At 36.4% G+C, this 18,460-nt stretch overlaps 1 non-coding gene across 1 annotated transcript; it reads left to right on the forward strand.

Moving 5' to 3' along the window:
• The first annotated feature begins 16,027 nt into the window (after positions 1–16,027).
• LOC148853172 (small nucleolar RNA R71) lies at positions 16,028–16,134 on the forward strand. The gene has a single exon (XR_016100080.1). It is a non-coding gene; the product is annotated as a small nucleolar RNA R71 (small nucleolar RNA).
• The last annotated feature ends 2,326 nt before the right edge of the window (positions 16,135–18,460 follow it).

Consider the following 18,460-nt stretch of genomic DNA (forward strand, 5'->3'; position numbering starts at 1 on the left):
AATTAGGGTTTCAAAAGCTCTGCCACTTTTTATTTCCCTACTTATGATGAAATCCAACAAACCTTTTCCCAACACTTGACTTTTATAGAGTGTCAATCCCCCTATCAAAATTTTCACAGGAACAAAAATAATAATTTTTATACTTTCACCTCAACAGTGACCCGATAGCCACAATGCTCCTGACGATTACAACAATTCCAAATGTCAAGTATTTGCTTTTTACTGGTTGAAATTTCCGCCTTTTTTTTTTCTCCTTTGATTTTCGTTTATATGGACGGATTCAAGGACGCTGATTCATGACGAATAAGAAAAGAATTAAGTCAACTACTATTTATTTATTTCAATGGACGAGGGATGGTGTATTGTATTTCGCGAGTTCTATTTGTATTGCTATGCTCATACAGTATTCTCGGTTAGATGTTTAATTTAAACTATTTGTGGGTGTAAATAGGTAGAATGATCCTATTCAGTTCAGGTTCGAAGTATGAGAACAAGAAGAAGGGCTCGGTTAGAAGAGAAAAAGTCACTCTTTCTAGCTGATCCATTTTGTATTTATAATAAACAAGTTGAATTACAAAAAATAGTATTGTCCCTTACAAGTGGACTCTAATAGTAGGTTCTTTCTATCCCATGGTGAGCACTTTGAACAAGAGGAAACACTCACTTCAGCTTCTATATTTTATGGTTTGAGAGGGAAAAAGAAAAGAATGGCAATGAAAAGAGAAAGAACGAAAATCCCATTTTTTTCTTGGTTCTCCTCTAGGACTGTTCATAAGAATGCCCAATCCGACCAAACCGACTAACCCGAGTCGGTCAGGTTTTTATCAGTACCAATCGGTTTTGGGTTGGACAAATATATAAACCGATATATCGGATCGGTTTCAGTTTTCTTGTGTGAAAACCGAAATCAACCCAACCCGAGGCGAACTAGTCTTCTACTAGTTCAGTAGTTCCTAGTTTGAGTAGTTTCCTACTTAACTATAACTAGTCTTCTACTAGAACTAGAAGGCCCATTAGGCAATTATAATTTGAATAGGCAATCTATCATAGTTTCTAATTTTCTATAATCTTTTAAACCAAATAGGCAACTCATTAGGCAATTACAATTAGAACTCAAATAGGTGTCATTTTGTACAGGAGCAAAACAGAAACCGACCCAACCCGACTCAAACTGACTAGGTCGGTTTGGCCTATCAATGGGTCGATTTCGGTTTTCACCTCAGATAACCCGACCAAGTCGGATCGGTTGGGAAAATTCCAATAAACCAGTCCAACCCAACCCGTGAACACTCCTAGTTCTCCTCTATTAATCTGTAAATCAAAGAGAACAAAAAATACATGAAAACAAATGCTCCAAGAGAGTTCCTAGCGGAATCTTGAGAATGCTCCAATAGAGTTCTCCTCTTCTTCCACTTCCAAGTTGTTGCCTGACATAATGCTCCAACAAAGTTCCTAGGGGGATCCCTTTTAAAGCACCGAATCAAAGCTTACAACATTAGCAGGAGAATCCATTATCGTGTTTCTTCTCCTTCTCATCTTCTCTCTCCTGAAACTTCAACGTTTTCCACCACAATAAAAAAAAAATCTAATTTTTTTGGACTTCACCCGATAGGCAACTTCCCTGATTTGGCATTGCTGATTCACAGCCATATCTGGGTATTTCTGGCATCATTACCTCCCTAATTTGGTTTTAACGACAAGAAATGCCAAATTAGGTTTTCATGATAAGATAGCACATAGTTTGGGTTTCTGGGTATTTCTCCCCGATTCACAGTCATATCTCTCTCTCTTGTTTGTGTGTTTTTTGGGTTTATAGGTATTTTTGGGTGGAACTCTTCGGCCATGTCCCTGATTCACAACCATCTCTCTCTCTCCTCATGAAAAGTGAGGAGAATAGGCGGTCTGAGAATGATGCAACGCTGATTTATAATTGATTTCTCAGAATCTATTAATAGAGGCCCTACAACGGGAAAGAAATATGGAAGGGAAGAGGAGAGAAAGGAAAAGATGGAGACATTGGGAGGAGAAAGAGGAATGGGGAGGAGAAAGGTAGTTTAGGAATTTTAAAAAAATTAGCAGTGACGTGATGTCACATGTGAATAAAGTATGATGGAAAGTTAATGGTAAGGGAGGTCTTAGACAATTGTCCAAAACAGTGGGGGTATTTTAAGACCATGTAAACAGTAAGGGTAGAGGTAGTCAATTAACTAGACCATAAGGGTAGTTTAAGAAATTTGCCCTTTTTAAAATAAGCACTTATTTTAGGCTTATTTCCCAAACACTAATAAGTGCTTAATGGTGTGGTTCCCACCCAAATAAGAACTTATTTTTAAACACTCCCAAACATGGCCTAAGACTTACAAATTTGTTGTAATGAATTTAAGCCATAAATTGAAAAGTACATATTGAAATGAACTTATTGTTTCCATAAATCATAATCTTGAAAACTTGTTTGTTAATTTTTTGTTTCCACAAATCATGTAATTTCTATATCACAAATTTTTCTTTAGGCTCAGTTTGAAAGGAGTACAAATACAAATATGTAGTGCAAAACCTTGTATTTTATATTATTGTATATGTATTTGTACTGTACATATTTGCATTTGTACTCTTTCCAAACTGAGCCTTATGGTGTGTTTCGTTGCAATACAAATAAATTTGCATTGGTGCAAAACTATGGCAATAAATTATGACATGAAAGTTATGAAATAGAATAAAGTGAAACACAAAGCAAAATTAAACGAGAATTTGCATTTTTTTCATTTGCACTTCCATGCATTTGTACTAGTGCAAATAAAATTGCATTGCAATCAAACACAACCTTAGTTTTAAAAACCATTACTTAGAATGAATAGTTCTAGAAACATTAAAAAAACTCAACTTGTTTGTCCTTGAAAACAAACACAGAATTCAAGAACACCTTTGATGCGATAATAAACACATGAAAACAAAAACATTCATGTTGAACACCCCCTAAGTAGGTAGTTAGTTGTAGGCATCCAACTAGCACCCTTCCCTCTCTCAACCCTTTATATCTATATTGACTTCCATATATAGAATAAGAGGCCTTCAAGATAGCAGTTGGGATGAGCTGGAAACAAAAGCATACACACCCGGTTGAACTACCTATGATGGTTGAACACACCAGTGTTCAGTACAGATGGGATCCACTGTGAGTAATGGCATGCTCAATCGTGATAGATATTTCATCCAAGTGTATATGTTTTTGTCTCCAGCTAATCCACTTCCCCGAGATAGACGATTAGTTACAAGTTCATAACATGTGAAGTGAATACTATTATTCTACATGCTAGCATTTGTAAAAAAGGAAAGAAAAGAAAAATAAATAAATAAAAGAAATGGGTATGGAAGACAATCAATGCATTAGGGTTAACTCTATCAAATATGAGCAAGGTTTAGCTGTTCAGCGGGTTGTGTAACTAAATAATTGGTTCTACGCCAGTATTAAATACATGGGGCCCACATTTTTTACAGTAAAACCCATGAATTTATTACTAACGTAAAACCTCATCGTTGATTTCACAATCCATTGAACAGCTAAAATGTTCAACTAATCCGAATTCATCAAATACTAATGCGTACGAAGTAGGAAAGTTATTACTCTACACCTTCAACCATGTAAACCATTAGATAATAATATTGTATGTTTGTTAGATAAAATTCTAGTCTTGTTCAAACAGAATTATATTCACAGTTGGTTCAATTATTACTTTTAAAGCTCGAGTTTTTTTTTTTTTGTTATTGTTTAATGAAATATTCCACCAAATCCAAACCAATTATATTAGATCTCAGATTTGGGCTGTATTTGACAGCCATAGAGGCTATGTTCTTTATGGGGTGGAGGTCCTCCCTAAGAAATAGCTCATAAGCAGAAAGAGATAGATAAAGATTCATTGCTAACCCTACCATTTGATAAAATTGGCTGAACTGAAATGATTTAATATTTTGTCTTGGCAAATAAGCCATAGGGATCGAGGTTGTAGATTCATCAATTGCTGAATGACATGTCAGAGGTTGATTATCAAATGGCTGTTTGCCATGTTGGCAGTTGGCATCATATCCGAACCGGAAGACCTTACCACAAAGGGCTTATTGTTCATATCTCAGCTTGCTAGCGTTTATGCTTTCAGATTTGGAAGAAATCACGGTAGCAGCTGAACAATCCGGAAACCTCAATAAATGAATAAAATGTGAACACACACTAGTACGTGTTTGAAAGAAAAAAAAAAAAAAAAAAACAGGACATTACATCAACTGGTGTATGATTTAAAGACATTATATAGTGTGATTGATGGCATGTGAACACGGAGTGAACGTACATCTCATGGTTCAATTCAGCCACTTGGTTAATTGTTATGAAATGCCCCTTTAATTTATTTTCACAATGGGCTATATGTTGTATATACATATAACGAGGATATTTTTTGTAAATTAAATCATCGAATCCAATATGGATAAGAGCGTCATGTACATGGTGTGACCTGCCTCCTCCCACCTCTCAACTTACGGGCTACGGCCATTCCCAAAGGCCCAATGTGGTGTTAGTGTATAGTGTTCCATGGACTACCGTCCCTTTTATATTCTTCTAACTTACGGCCTTTCCTTCATTCATTTTATATTCTTCTAACTTCTAAGATTATTAAATTAAACATTAAAAGAAAACAACCAATTGCAATCTGAAGGGTTTTAGGCATTAAGATAGAATACTATATATTTTCATTAAGCACAAAGCAACGACTTGAGATGCAGCCCCATCTCCAACACCTACCTAATCTTTTATAGGTTAAGAAATATATTATTATTATTATTATTATTATTATAGACATCAAGCATTTTCTATTTTTTTCTATGGTTGTGTTTGGTTTCTGTTCAATTTTATTCGCACTAGTATAAATGCATGGGAGTGCAAATGAAGAAAATGCAAATTTTAGTTTAATTTTGTTTTGGGTTTTACTTTATTCTGTTTCACATTTTAATTTATTTCATTTGCACTGCAATCAAATAAAATAAACTAAAATTTGAAACAAAGATAGATCAGAATTTAAACTCAAATCATTTGTACTGTCATAGTTTTGCATCAGTACAAATTTATTTGCATTGCAACCAAACACAACCTAAAGCTCAGTTTGGAAAGAATACAAATACAAATACATACAAAATATAAGGCTTTGCACTCTACATATTTGTATTTACACTTAAGGCTTTGTTTGGAAGGAGTGTAAATACAAATATGTACAATGCAAATACATACAAAATGATACCAAATGCAAGGTTTTATACTATGCATATTTGTAATTGTAAGGAACGCAAATACAAACATGTATAGTACAAATATATACAAAATAATACAAAGTACAAGGTTTTATACTATGCAAATCTGTATGTATACTCCTTCCAAACTGAGCCTAATACATATTTGTATTTGACTCAATTTGGAAAGAATATAAATACAAATATTATAGTACAAATATATACAAAATACAAAGTTTTACACTCTACGCAATTATATTTGTACTCATTCTAAAGGAATGCAAAACCTTATATTTTATATTATTTTGTATTATACAGATTTATAGATATAATACAAACCTTATATTTATAATATTATTTATATTTGTATTCTTTCTAAATGGAGCCTAAGGCTCAATTTGAGAAAAAGTACAAACACAAATACAAAATGCTAAGCTCTGCATTATACATCTTTGCATTTGTACTTGTTCAAACTAAGGCTACGTTTAGATGGAGTACAAATACAAATATAAATATGTAGAGAGTACAATCTTATATTTTATATATATTTATATTTGTATTCCTTTCAAACTAGGCTTAATATACAAATTTTCTGCTTCCACCGCGTGTGGTTGATTTTGGTGGGTCCAAATTCCAAAACGTCCATTTCATAAGAGAACCAGCGGACCAGTCAAGTATTGGACTTGGACTATGTGTACGGGAAGAGCTTTTAATTAAAATCATCCTCTCTTTTTTTTTTTTTTTTCAAATTTTCAATTAAAATAAAGAATGAAGAATATGCTAATATCGGTTTCTCACGTACCAGGTGCCCTGACATTGTCCAGTAGCTACCTATTGATTCTGCCGATTCAACTACCCCTAACAAGACGACCATACAACTACAATTGTTGTCAGGACCGAGCGTCAAGCAAATAAAAGAAAAAAAATCAAAGAATAGGTATAACTGTATAACTGAGATAAAAATGCTAAGATGGATGGATGGATGGATGTTTTAAGCTTATATCATTCATTGCACTGAATCAGTTCTTAGTACAGGCAAAAGAAAATATAGAGACATGGACTAAGTTTGAGTCCTACAACATTATTGCCTATATGAGGGATGAAAGATATATAAGCTTGATAATCCTTGCAAAAGATTCTTACAATCGGTTATGACTGTATGAAGCTGCCATGGGGCCTCAACTGAGGATCTAACAAGATGTTAGTAATTTTTTGCACATCTCCTTCAAGAACAATGTGTGTGATAAATACATCTTGAGCCAATTGTAAACCATCTCTAAAAGCCAATGTTTCAGCCATCTCAGAATTAGATTTTGGAGCACAAGCAAATCTACCACAAATCAATTCACCCAAATGGGTTCAAACAACAATACCAATTTCAAATCGATCATAGAGGACCCACTGCCCCATCAACATTGACTTTGATGAAAGGTTCTTGGGGTGATGTCAAAGGAATCATCTGAGTAAATCTTTGATCATTCTGTAGTTGCATTTTACTATATTTAAGCAAGGTCAATTCATTAATTTGGGAATAAGCCACAGCTAAAATCAATTATGGATTTAGGTTTTTATAGGGTGGATGCCAATTAAGAAAGAGAGGAATCAGTTATGTTAGTAGAGATTATTTAGAAGTAAATCCATTTAGCCACAAGATGAAGAAATATTGATTATAATTAATGTTTTAATCATCTGAAAAGAGTTACTCAAGAAGTCTGCAATGGAGCAATAGAACCACCAAATTAACAAAGAGTAGCTATGAATGATCGAGATGACTATAATTTTAACCCACCCCCCTAAAATAAAATAAAATAAAATAAAATCTTCATAGATCACAGTAGTGGGACAGGATTGTGTAATGGACCCTAAATTATTGTCTGGTGGACCCATTGTGAGACTTTTACAAATTTGGAGCCGATGTGACCCCACCAGAGACCCCATTTAACAGTGATCCTAATCTGATCTGCCTGTAGTAAAAAGTGTGAAACATTGTTGATTGTAGTCAAGTAGTCGCACTAACTCATTTGGATTGGAGGTATACCGGTCACAGACTAATGAATAAATAAAAAGTGGAGATAGAAAACGTAGGAGATCCAAGAGTGGACAAGGTGATATATGCAGGCAAAATAATAAGTGGAGGAAAGCCGGAGAGTATTGTGGTTCACTTTTTTCCATTCCAGCTATATATTAGAATCTTCCTGGAATTTCCACTCTCTTGGGTTGAAAGTTGAAAGTTGAAAGTTGAAACCAACTACTGTACGATGAATATATAACTTAATTGGGTAGAAAATTAACGAGACCTTAACGCGCTTATTTCCCAGCAAGGATAGCAGATCTAAGAGAAGTTTTCATTTATATTCTAGCTAGGCCAATTATTGGACCAAAAGTTGTATGAAATTACCTGCTTTTTGAAAGTATATATATGGATAATGTATGTATTTTAATTATATATATATATATATATATATAAGCTAAGGTAGCCTAATATGGATAGGGCCCATGAAGTGATCATGATTCATCAGAGCCATCACAACTCACACAAGAGGAGGCTTTATTTATATTGTAAGGAAGCCAAACAAAAAGGAATATCAATTAAGGAAAAGATTAAGCGTGTCAATATATCATCTACCTTCCTTGCCTTGCAAGAGTGAATGACGCAAGTGATATTTGGCTATTGACTTTTCTTTGGCATACCTTCAGTCGTCCATCCAGGTATGGTACCGATCGATCCATGGAGATTAATCTTTGTTTAGAAAGCAAACAAAGAAAAAATGGTGGCAGTTGCTGATATATATATATAAAGAATTAAATAAAAAGTCCACTCTTGATTCCCAAACATGACATCTCCACTAAGCTAAACAGTTGGTGTCAACATGTATCTGTCATTGCTTGTCAAAAGAAAATAATTCTCTTCTTTCCTTTAGACTTTATACATTGCACTTCGAGGTTGTGGGGGTGGGTTGGGTAACGATATTGACAAGGTTTATGGGAAAAGGGGTTGGTAACGATATTCCTTTATTTCAATGCTGGAGGGTAGATGAACGACAGAGACTGGATATTGTTATTACTACTTTAATACATTAATACTAGTTATTTAGCTAGCTAAAACATAATCTATCAAAATCACACCTACTGACAAGCCGAATAAAAAAACATAAATAAAGGTTGGTGAGGGGGAAGGAAGTCTCAACTCTCAACTCCCAGTTAGAGTGCAAATGGATAGATCCGATATCCATTTTTATTTGGTTGAATTTGGATCACTTTTATTTAATTCGAGAAGATCTGATATGATATATATGATGAAAATAATTAAAAAATATTTATATATTTGTTTTTATTTTATTTAAATTAATATATTTTATTTTTTTGGATAATTTATTATTTTTTAAAGAAAATAAGTTGAATCAGATTAAATCTGAAGATCAGATTTACCCATAGGATTTAAATTCAGATCAAGTCCTAACAGATCTAATCAAATCTGGTATGAACAATATTGGATCAGATTTAAATATAGCCTAATTCAAATCCTACCCAATCCGATCCATTTACATCCCTACTCCCAGGCCTTTCACAACCAAAATCACCAATTCCTTTTTATCAAATTCATTTTAGGGTGTATTTGGTTTGAAAGAAAAAGATGATAGGGAAAGCTTTCCACCTTTTTCTTTCAAACCGAGCACTGCCTTATATATACCATCAATGAATCCGGATCTGGTTAGACACAATTGGGGAGCGCACCGAGTAAGCACGCAGTGTGGGGTACATACCTCCCAGATTCCCAGTCCACCACCTATGTCCATGATGATTTAAGCACATTTGTGGGACAGGTGTTGTTCATTTACTATGTGCTTATTCAGTATTTTCATCAATCATCATGTGTGCCTGTGCCTGTTACATCTGGATTCATCAATTGTTGATAATAGAAAAATGTCAAATTAATACATAGTTGCCACCCTATTCTAGTAAATAATATTTAGGCCCATTTGGTTTGTGGGATTATTGTTTGGTTGAGTGGAATCAGAATTTCATTCCCATTATGATGGAATGGCATTCTCCAATTTTTGTTTGAACCAAATAAATGGCGTTCCTCTTTTCTGTCTGAATCAAATAAATAACATTTCACCATTTGAGATAATGGGTATTCTCTCTTCGCCCTTGATAATGAAATCTCATTTCAATTGATTCCAATTCTCATTCTAATTTATGTCTGAATCAAACAAATTATGAGAATAGACCATTCCAATCCCGATTTTAAGAGATTTAGATTCCAATTCTAACTGGGAACCAACTGAACCCCTAGCTTATGTGCTAACCAAAACTTTACCTTAATTGCAAGATGATGAGAAACAATAAAGATACACTTACAACAGAAAAAATTGAGCATGCTTTCATGGGTTTCCACCTTGTTTCTTTAGGGCAAAAAAATCTTAAGGTTACACACACTTGTTTCCTTGTTGGAATATTCAAAGAATACAACAACATCTGGCCAGGGGTGTTCGCCAATGTGTGTTGATTTTGTTGATGTAGTAGTTGTTTTTAAACATTGTCAGCAAACACCCCCACCCCAGTGAACAAAATATCTCAGACCTCAGACTTCAAATATAAATAAACTGTGGAACAGGATATTCATATGTAAAACCTATCTGCTTCTGGTCTGGTCTGGATTTAAGGACATGATGACTAGCAAATCAAAGATTATTCTACGCATGGGGATACATCTATGTCCTTAGGTGATATTTGGTAAAACTGAACTCTAACCTCTGAGAAAGCAGAAAAGATCCGAGCGTGGCGCTGATGAGCTTCTTGCATGTTTTCATGAAGAGTACATCTATGTTATAACAATAGAATCAAAATCTTATTTCCAGATTTAGTTGAGTTGATGAGGGAGATAAGTTAAAACTGTTAGGCTCAGTTTGCAAGGAGTATAAATACAAATATATACTGTACAAATATATAGAAAATATAAAGGTTTTGCAAATTTGTATTTGCATGTACTCCTTCCAAACTGAGCCTTAGGCTCCATTTGACAAGAGTACAAATACAATATTGTATGGAAAATACTGAAATACAAACCAAAATGGGGCACATATTTGCAATAAGTTCAAGGTTTGCATTATTACCAAACAGCCTAAGCAGTTCAATCCAGTCCAAATCATGGTTAGAGAATGTATATCATTTTTTTCCCTTGTGGCAATTCTAAAACAGACTCTTTTATTTATTTATTTATTTTTGAGGTACTTGATGATATGCACCACACCAATAATCCCCTCTCCCTAAGGTCCGTGATTGTGGGAATAAAATCTGCATCTATGCCGAATGATCTAGCTAATCCACCAATTGAGATTTTCTGTTGAAAAATAGTAAAGAGAGAGCAAATGGAACTTGTCGGTAATCGCTTTCCTTTGTCGAAGTTGCAGTGATTTGAAGTTGTTGCAGAAACTCGAAATTGGAAATTGCAGGAAGATGGAGGGATGAGTCGTGCCACTTGGCCACTCTCCTTAAAACCGTATTTGGCCCCTACGGTGCAGTCGGGTGATCGCAAACCGGTCGCCAAGATAAAACAGCCCACAGGCCAGTGGTAGGCGTGCATTCGCTTACTAGACCTTTGCGAACCACTGAAGATTGATGCTCAAATTTCTTAGAGAAAAGAAAGCCGAAAAATGGTGTGTCCTCTTGGTTAGGTTGGCCAACACTCTATTTCATACCCGAATGGACACAGATGTGTCCTTTTAGAAAGGAGCCTCTTCAGAATAGTGCACATGTTCGAAGAGGCACAAGGAGGAAGAAGAGACACGAAAAAAAATGAAAACAATTTATTTAAAAATTAAATTTGGATTTGAAGAGACATGTTTTAAAATTGAAAATGTGTAATTCGGATAAAACTAATGATTCAGTGCATCGCACGTACATGCGCACACCCACCCCGCCTCGGCCCAGCTCGGCTTGGCGAGTGCATGTGAAAAGCACCCCTAACCCTCCTCACATGCATGGAATATCTATAGTCCTCTCCTCCTATGGGTCCCTACCCATAGAGGGAGCAAAACTACAAATTTACTCTACTCCCACTCCTTTCCTAAGCAATGTGGGACAAGGAGTCATTCAAGGGAGGAAAGGACAAAAATAAAATAGGGAGGAGAGAGATTCTTGTAAATTTGAATCCCCCTCCAACAATCCCCCACAAGATTCAAAATTACAAGAAGATCGAACAATCTGAGCATCACAGTGAGAAAAGTATTCATGGCGATGTCTTTTGGACTTCAATCAACACTTAGGTATGACAGATTATGTCACAAAGTACGGGTGGAGTCAGACTCCTTCAACCTTTCCTCCTTATCGTAATTAGCTAATCACCCAACCAACTCAACTCACTAGTTCTTTAGTGGTTCTTTTGTTTTGGAACATTTCGGCATTGTTCTCCTCTTGGAATCATGAGTGTTTTCGAGAGTCAGCCCTAGATCTCTCTTAGAAGCGGCCATACTTCACACTCACTTAGGTCAGTTATTAGTGTGCACTGCTCACAATATTCCTAACTAATTAAGAGCCTCATGCTCAACCTCCTCAATCTGTAATGAACATTATCTTTCCTCGACATCTAAAATGGGAAGCAAATGATAGTGCTTTCCCAAGTCATCTAGCGACTCGTTTTTACTCATTCAACCTAATTCCAAGGATCTCCTTTCACATAGGTTGGGTGTCCATCACTAATGACTTCGTAACGGGCTTCAGCCCCATTACTACCGATGCCTCATAAACCACCTTAGAAGTTTGTGATTTTGTTAATGAATTGAGCTCGAGGTTAGGGTATGGGGGCTGAAACCATGCACCTCATTCACCCCAACACACATATGTAGGCAATGACATAACAAAAAAAAAAAAAAGACTGGAACTCCTCAAGTTCATTACTATCTATTTGATGATTTTTAAGAAGGATTCCAATAAGTTGAGGGAGATTGTCGTACTTGTTAAGTTTTTATTCTTGTGAATGACCTAATTTGATATATGCATGAGAAAAGGGGAGCTGAATATGCCTTTCAGCATGACTAGCCCTAACTATCTTCATGTGTATGGAAGCCCTTGATTTCATGGTTAATGATCAAGAGAGCTAGTGCACATCTGAAGTGCTGATTCTTGAGGTTCAATAATTGCAAAGGATGACAAAAGCCCAAATTGACTCCACTATTTTGAGCTGAATAGTAAAACTAGCAGCTCAGAACATGAGTCCTATTTACCTACCTCAAGTAAGTGACCAGTGTGAGATGGAGCATAAGATGCACTCACACACACACAAAAAAAAAAAAAAGAGAGAGAGAGAAAAGTGTGTGAGATGGAGCATAAAATGCACTCACACCGGAAAAAAGAAGAAGAAAAGGGTGAGATGGAGCATAAGATGCACTCACCCTTAGAAATAAGTAATTGTGGTGACAACTGAGGTTCAAAGGGGCACTCTAAAGTTGAACTCTCATTGAGATTTAGTTACAGATGTGAAACGTAGTGAAATTTGATTATTAACCTTGACAATTAAGGAGCTGATTTATATATGAATTAGGAGTGAAGGCTAGACTATGATGAAATTCATATTCTCCTTTTCTTGGATCTTATACTTATGTTAAATGGTAATTTACAAGAATAAGAGCTGAGCACTTACAAAAGTTCCCCGACTACTCAATGCATTTCTAATTATCTAGTTGTACTCAATACATAAATACTCATATCCTTGGTATGCTTATTTTGCTAATTATCTAGCTGCACAAGTCCTTCCTCCTAACCTTTCATATCAACAAAAAAAGAAATTCCTTTCTGATGTAAAATACTATCTGTGGGAGGAACCCTTTTTGTATAAATTGTGTGCAGATCAGATCATAAGGAGATGTGTCCCTGAGGAGGAGATGGAGTCGGTACTCCAATTTTGCCATGATAAAAAAGCAGGAGGTCATTTTGGAGCTAGTCGCACTGCAGCCAAGGTTTTACAATCAGGTTTTTATTGGCCCACACTTTTCAAAGATGCCCATAGGTATGTGTCCACATGTGACAAATGACAAAGATCGGGAAACATTTCCCGACGGAATGAAATGCCCATTTCCAATATTTTGATATGTGAAATCTTTGATGTTTGGGGTATAAATTTCATAGGACCTTTCCCGAATTCTTTTGGGAATAAATACATCATCGTTGCAGTTGACTATGTATCCAAATGGGTAGAAGCCATGGCTTTACCCACAAATGACTCAAGAAGGGTGGTACACTTCCTAAAGAAGCTATTCTCCCGATTTGGCACTCCGCGAGCTATAATTAGTGATAGGGGAACTCACTTCTGCAATAGCCAATTTGAAAGGTTAATGCAGAAATATGGAATTACACATAAATTAGCTACCCCTTATCACCCTCAAACTAGTGATAGGGGAACTCACATCATACATCGCTGAAAGGTAGCTAGGGCATTGCATAACCCAAAGGGCATCCTTCGGTATGCAAATGTTCCATATGGGCAAGTAAAAGTGGTCTTTTCTTGATCTTCTGGTGCAATTGGTATCTTGTTATACCTTGAATATCCATCCAAGAAACAATATGGTCCTTCCGGGTGGCTTCATTTAATTTTCTATTGTCAATACACACACGCCATCCGGTGACGGTTCTAATAGAGATGAGTTCATTTTTCTCATTTGGAACAACAGTCATACCCCCTTTCTTGGGCACAACTTGCACAGGGCTTACCCAAGAACTATCAGAAATAGGATAAATGATCCCAGCATCTAACAACTTAATTATTTCAGCCTTTACCACTTCTTTCATGTTGGGGTTCAGGCGCCTTTGGGGCTGAACGGAAGGCTTGCTGTCCTCTTCCATCAAAATTCTGTGAGTGCAGATTGATGGATTAATGCCTTTGATATCTTCTACCTTCCAAGCTATAGCATTTTTGTGTTCCCGTAGCACTTTTAATAATTTTGCTCTTTGTAAGGGATTCAGTGCTGCGGAAATTATCACGAGGAGATCTGATGGTTCCTCAAGGAAAGCATACTCTAAATGGGATGGTAATTGCTTTAATTCAAGGGTGGGGGGTTCTTGGGGTGATGGCTTACCTGATGGTCCAGGCAATTTGCCTAAGTTCTCTAATTTAAGACACCCATTTCCCTTGAATTGAGGCTTATCATTCAAGTATACTATCATGAGGTTTATTTCTTCATTTTCTCCTTCTTCAAGTTCTCCCTACTGGAGGCAGAGTTCAAGAGGATCAATTATTCTATTTACCTGGAAGCATTCATCAATTGTCAATTCAATGGCATCAATCATAAAACAAGAATCATCACTAGAGTGAGCATGTTTCATAGCATCAGACATTTTAAAAATTATCTCCTCATCTTGTATCCTAAGGCTGAGTTGTCCTTGTTGGACATCAATCATTGCTTTCCCGGTATCCAGGAAAGGTCTCCCTAGGATAAGCGGGACCTCCACATCTTCTTGCATGTCTAACACAATGAAATCAACTGGAAAAATGAATTTGTCAACTTTAACTAACACATCTTCTATGATCCCCCTAGGATGTCTAATGGATCTATCATCCAATTGTAATGCCACTGTAGTGGGTTGGGGTTCATTCATCCCTAATTTCTTGAAGATAGAATATGGCATTAAATTGATGCTAGCTCCCAGGTCACATAAAGCTTTTTCAAATTTTAAACTGCCAATGGTACAAGGAATAGTGAAACTCCTTGGATATTTGAGTTTCTGAGGCAGCTTGTTCAGAAGGATAGCAGAACATTCATCATTTAAAGCAACTGTAGCCACATCTCCCAGTTTCCTTTTGTTTGCCAATAATTTCTTCAAAAACCTTGCATAGTGTGGCATCTGGGCTAAAGCATCATCAAAAGGAATATTAATATGTAAACTTTTAAATATTTCAAGAAACTTACCAAATTCCTTTTCCGATTTTTGTTGCTTCAACCTGTTAGGGAATGGAACTTGTGGCTTGGGTTCACCCCAATTGCTTGTTTTTGCCTTGGGTTCACCCCAATTCTTCTTTTCTACCTCGGGCAACTCTTTTCAATTCCTTAAGGTAATAGCTTGCACCTGCTCTCGTGGATTCACTTCAGTGTTGTTTGGAAGAGTTCCCGACAGTCTGGAAGAGATTAATTGTGCCAATTGCCCCACTTGGTTTTCTAGGTTTTTGATTGAGGCTTCCTAGTTCTGGAACCTGGTTTCTGCACTTGCTATAAATTTTGTCATCAGTTCCTCCAAATTGGACTTTGGTTCAGGCTGATGATAAGTCTGGTGGAATGACTTGGAAGTATGCTGATTTGGCCAGGACTGGTTTGAATGTCCCCTCCATCCTGGATGAAAAGTATGGTGACTCTGATAACCCTGCTGTCTTGACGAATTGCTGACATAGTCAACTTGTTCAGTAGATGGCCTGAACTGATTGCCAACTTGGCAGTCAGTACTGATGTGGCCTCCCCCACACAATTCACAATTAAGAGGCTGCACATGCATGGCAGCTATCTGCATTTCATCTATTTTCTTACTGAGTGCTCCTATTTGTGCAGATAGTGTCGTATAAGTATCAACATTATGCAAGCCATGCTGCTTCCTAGTTTGAGTTCTTTCAGAATGCCAATGATAGTTGTTGGCTGCCATTTCCTCAATAAGTGCATGGGCAACCTCAGGAGTTTTATTATTTATGGACCCTCCAGCTGCAGCATCTAATATGGTCTTATTTGAGTCAGTAAGACCATTATAGAAAGTCTGCACTTGCAGCCAAATGGGGAGGCCATGGTGAGGAACTCTCCTTAACAGCTCCTTGTATCGTTCCCATGACTCGTATAAAGATTCCCCCTCTTGCTGGAAAAAAGTAGTGATGTCATTCATCATTTTAGCAGTTTTAGAAGGGGGAAAATATTTAGAGAGAAAACGGCTGGCCATTTCATCCCACGTAGCTATTGATCCTACCGGTAATGAACTCAGCCATGCTTTGGTTTTATCCTTCAAAGAAAATGGGAATAACCTCAACCTAATGGCATCATCACTTACCCCATTGTGTTTGAAGGTGTCACAAATTTCTAAAAAGTTAGAAATGTGTGCATTGGGATCTTCGTGGGCCAATCCACAGAATTGCACCATGTTTTGAATCATTTGTATGATGGTAGGTTTGATCTCAAAGTTGTTAGCAGCAATATTGGGCCTAATAATGCTGGAGGCAGCTCCAGTGAGAGTGGGTTTGGCATAGTCCATCATAGTCCTCTGTTCAGCTATTTCTTGAGCCTCTTGAGCTTCTTAAGCTTCTTGTTGGACTTGTTTGGCTACTCTTATTCGGAGACGGAGAGTTCTTTCAATCTCGTCCAAAGATATTTCAGATCAGATCTCATATCAAACCACATGCACTTCATATCTGTAATTTTATTAGAAAATAGAGTTGGCCAACAAAAACTTTAAATTTAGAAATGAACATCCAAGCCTGAGTGATTGCCGAAACTTGAAATCAGGTCTGCAATGTTTATACTGTAAGCAGCCTGGATTCAGATCTGAATGCCAGTATATTACAATCTAAAATATGAAGCTCTTTTTGGACCTTTCAGGCCTTACAAACATCAGTCCTAAACTAATCCAAACATCAATTCAGATCAGGTGCAAGAGATTTAAATGATAATAAAACATCAAGTTCAAAGAAATTTCAGATCATATACTCATACTGACTCAGATTCTCATGCATTTCAGATCTGGTTTTACCATTCATGGCTTATATTTTCATCAATGAGGCAAGTCTGATGCATCAAATTGTGAATTGGGTGCTGTTACTACCCGAATTCACATCGGAATAGAGTGGGTTCAGATCTGAGTTCATCTGAACTCCGACCTGAACCCAAATGCATTCAAACCTGCAACCAACTGAGCTCAAATTTGAGTTTAAATCTGAGGTTCAGATTTGAAGGCTCACATGTCATTCTTTCAAATATTTTTCATTCCTTGCTACCCTTTGATTGTTGAAGCAAATCTGATATCTCACATTGTGAATGGGGTGCCAAATTCACATCAGAATTGAGTAGGTTCAGGTCTGAGTTCAGATGAACTCAGATCTGAACCTAGCAAATTTGCAACCAACTGAACTCAGATCTGACCCCAAGTCTGAGTTCACATCAAATTTCTTTCATTCTTTGCTACAATTTCAGCCATGAGACAAGTCTGATGTATCAAAATATCAGTCATAATTGAGTAGGTTCAGGTCTGAGTTCAGATGAACTCAGATCTGAACCTAGCAGAATGCAGACCTGCACTCGGCTGAACTCAGATCTGAACTTCAGATTTGAGTTTTAGATTTGAAAGTCAGATTTGAAGTTCAGGTATGAAAGCTCTCATGCTATTCTTTCATTGTTTTTTTTCTTCTTTTCTTTTTCTATATATATGTATATTTTTTTTAGAAAGGAAGAAAGCTAAAACAAAATACAGCAATGCAACCAAAATCTTTTTGGATGAGTGTAGCTCTGATTGCTGAATGCAATTCAGATCTGAACTCATTTTGAGATTTATATTTTTTTTTTTCTTTTTGGAGGTAATAGAGTCACAAATAAGATAAATCAGATCTACTTCAGCTACACTAAAACTAAAACAAAGGATGGAACAATCAAATATCAATAGAAGAACCATGGCTCCATCAATGCAGCCCTTGCATTCAAGGCTGAAATGTAAGATGAAATTTTGAAAACCAGCCATGAATGCAATGCTAAAAACCAGATTAAGAATGATCGATCGTTCCTAATATTGCTTCTATAAATCCCCGGTAACGGCGCCAAAAACTTGATGTGTGGCTCACTGTGACACTAGCAAGTGCACTAGCCGTTCAAGTAATAAAGTAGTGAGTGAAGTATCGTTCCCACGAAGATTTAGGAAACAAGTATCAATACTAAATTGAATACTTCTTATCTGATTAACAAATAAATCAAAACTTTAATGAAAGCTAAAAATCCTAAATTAAAATCTATCTAAATCATTGGTCCAATTGCCTTCAAATCAGGTTAGAAGAGTAGGCAGTAAATTTCAATATCAGAATTCAGCAATCTATCAATTTGGATCATTCGAATAAATCATAATTGAGCCTTGGTTTGGTGAAACCCCAAGGTCATGAACAGCCTCTCTCAAGCACATGTTCATCCTATGCATGAGTGACAATTCTTCTATCTCTAATAAGAATCTAATCTCCATGCAT

The sequence above is a fragment of the Nelumbo lutea genome, chromosome 5, assembly GCF_056320005.1.
Source record: "Nelumbo lutea isolate HS-2025 chromosome 5, American lotus-T2T, whole genome shotgun sequence".
Classification (NCBI taxonomy): Eukaryota; Viridiplantae; Streptophyta; class Magnoliopsida; order Proteales; family Nelumbonaceae; genus Nelumbo; species Nelumbo lutea.